The sequence below is a fragment of the Athene noctua genome, unplaced genomic scaffold (genome assembly GCF_965140245.1).
Source record: "Athene noctua unplaced genomic scaffold, bAthNoc1.hap1.1 HAP1_HAP1_scaffold_511, whole genome shotgun sequence".
In the NCBI taxonomy this organism is placed as follows: Eukaryota; Metazoa; Chordata; class Aves; order Strigiformes; family Strigidae; genus Athene; species Athene noctua.
Genome location: NW_027437965.1, coordinates 10,001 through 12,500, shown reverse-complemented (window position 1 = coordinate 12,500; position 2,500 = coordinate 10,001). Strand labels below are relative to the sequence as shown.

At 78.2% G+C, this 2,500-nt stretch overlaps 1 non-coding gene across 1 annotated transcript; it reads left to right on the top strand.

The window, feature by feature from the left end:
• The first annotated feature begins 1,815 nt into the window (after positions 1-1,815).
• On the top strand, positions 1,816-1,968 carry LOC141955735 (5.8S ribosomal RNA). The gene has a single exon (XR_012632721.1). It is a non-coding gene; the product is annotated as a 5.8S ribosomal RNA (ribosomal RNA).
• The last annotated feature ends 532 nt before the right edge of the window (positions 1,969-2,500 follow it).

Genomic DNA, 2,500 nt, shown 5'->3' with positions numbered 1-2,500 from the left:
TCCGGGCTCGGGTGCGTGGCGCCGGCCCTCGGGCCGGCGGGCGAGTTCCCGCGCCGGGCCGTGTCCCGCGCGCCAGCGGGCGGCCCGAGCCACGGCTCTCCTCCCGGGCGCAGCGCCGGGATACTGAGGGAAACCTCGGGCCCCGGGCCAGGAGGACGTGGTGGTGGTGGCGGATGTCGGGCGCGCCCCCGCGGGCGGACGCTCCCCCGATGGCGGCAGCGGGGGAGGCACCCCCGCGGGGCCCTTGAGGATGTTTCCCTCACCCCAGGGCCAGGTACCTAGCGTCCGCGCCTCCGCGGCCCTCCCTCGGCTGAGCCCGGGGGTCGAAGGCCGCGGAGCCGGGCGGAGGTTTAAAGACTCGGGCGGCTCGGTGCGACCCGCAGGGGCGGGCCCCGGCCGTGTGCGGCGGTTGAGCCTCCAGGGGCGGGAGTCGCTCTCGTGCAGGCCCTGGCCATGGCGGCCGCCGCCCACGCCGTGGGCTTTTTGTCCCCTCGGGCGGCCGCGCCGGGGAGGGGTGTCCCCCCTGCCCCCCCTTCTCCGCGGTCCGGTCTCGGCGGCGAGACCGGCGGCGTTCGGTCGGCCGCAGCCGGCCTGCCTCGCCCTCGAAACGCGAAGGGGAACCTCCCCCCCCCCCGGCGGGGAGCGCGGGCTCTCTCGCCGTCGGGGGCGATGGCGATTCCCCCACGGTCGGGGGTCTCGCCGGGCGGGGCGGCCTGCTCGGGCCGCCGCGTCTCCGTGGACGCGCAGCGGCGCGCTTGCGGCTTCGTGCTCCTTGCTTGCCACCCCCACCCCTTCCCGCCCCGGCTGAGGGGAGGGGCGGCGCAGCCCCCGGGCCCGAGCGGCGGCGGCGGCGCCGCCGCTCGGCGTGCCGGCCGGCGGTCGCTCGGTGGCCGGCCGCGTGGCCTGTCCCGTCCCGGGTCCTGCCCGTCGCTTCGCAGTCGCCTTTCCCGGTCTCGGTCAGGCGAGGCGGGTGGGCGGCCGAGGGGCGTTCCCCGTCCCGTTCTCCGCGCGGAAGCGGGGAGAGGGGGCGTCGCCTCCGGCTCAGCGGCGTCCGCCTTCTGCCTGGCGCGTGCCTGCGGAAGGGGCCGAGACGAGAAGCGGCGGCGGCGGCTCCGGGAGGGCAGCCGCGGCGGTGCGGTGGCCGGGCGGCGGTCGGGCGGAGCGCCGGGCGGCGGCGTCGCGTCGCCGTCTCGGGTTCCGGCGGTTGGCCGTCCGTCCCTGTCTCCGGTGTGGTGCGGCGGCGGCGCCGCGCGGGCGTTCCCGGCGTCGGGGCGAGAGCCGGGGTTTCGGGGCCACGGGGGCAAGGAGCCGGCTGTCGCAGCGCGCGGGCGCTGGGCGGCGCGGAGGCGCGCGCGGCGCGAGCGGGGCGCCCCCGCTGGTCGCCCGCGCGGCGGTCAGCGTCTGTGGTTTCCCCCCTCCGCGCGAGCGAGAGGCGGGTGCAGGTCCGGGCGCGCGGTCGGACGCGCCGCCGGCCCTCCGTGCGGAGGCCGGGCCGAGCCCGGGCGCCTGGGCCGCCTCCGAAGCGAGCAAGGTGCTTGTTGTTTCCCCAGGTCGGTCGGGAGCGCGGGCTCCCCGGGCCCTTGCCGTTCGGAGCTTGTTTCACCCTTCCCTTCCTTCCCTCCGTTGTGATGTCGGTACGGTCATCTGAGGCGAGGCGCGACCGTCGCCCGCCGGTCGTCGCGCGCCCCCTCCGCGCGTGCGGAGGGGGGCGGTCGGTCGGTCGGTGGGGCGGCGGTCCGTCGTCCGAGAAGGGGGCCGCTTCTGCGGAGCGGTCCCGGCCCCTCCGCGCGCGCGGGGCGGTGCCGAAAGGCAGACAACTCTTAGCGGTGGATCACTCGGCTCGTGCGTCGATGAAGAACGCAGCTAGCTGCGAGAATTAATGTGAATTGCAGGACACATTGATCATCGACACTTCGAACGCACTTGCGGCCCCGGGTTCCTCCCGGGGCTACGCCTGTCTGAGCGTCGCTTGATGATCAATCGCCGGCCGGTGCGCCGTCCCTCCCCGCCTCGCCTCGGCGGGCGGGCGGGCGGCGTCCGCGGCGGCGCGGCTGGGGTGCCTCGCAGGCCCGTCGGTGTCGGCCGAGGGCCTTCGTCCCCCTAAGTGGAGACTCGGGGAGCGCTCCGAAGCTCCCCGCTCCCGGAACGCCCGCTTGGCGGAGCCTCGTCCCGCCGGGGCCGGGCGGCCCGTTGGTTCGGTCCGGCCGGGTCGGGCGCGGCGGTGGGGAAGGGCCGAGGTGTCGGGGGGGGAGAGGCGCGGGCCTCTTCCCCGGCCTCCTCCCGCGCGGGCGGCTGTCTGCGGGTGGGTACCGCGGCGGTACCGTGCCGTGCTGCCGCTCGCGTGCGGGGCGTGCGCCGTGGGAACGGGGGTCCTCCCCGTCGCCACTGGCCCCCCGCCTTCTTCTCCCTTCCCCGTCGTAGCCGCCGCGCTCCGGGCGGCGGAGGCCGGGGGTGGGCTCGGTGGGGGGGGTGCGGCGGCGGCGGCGGCGGCGGTGGTTCG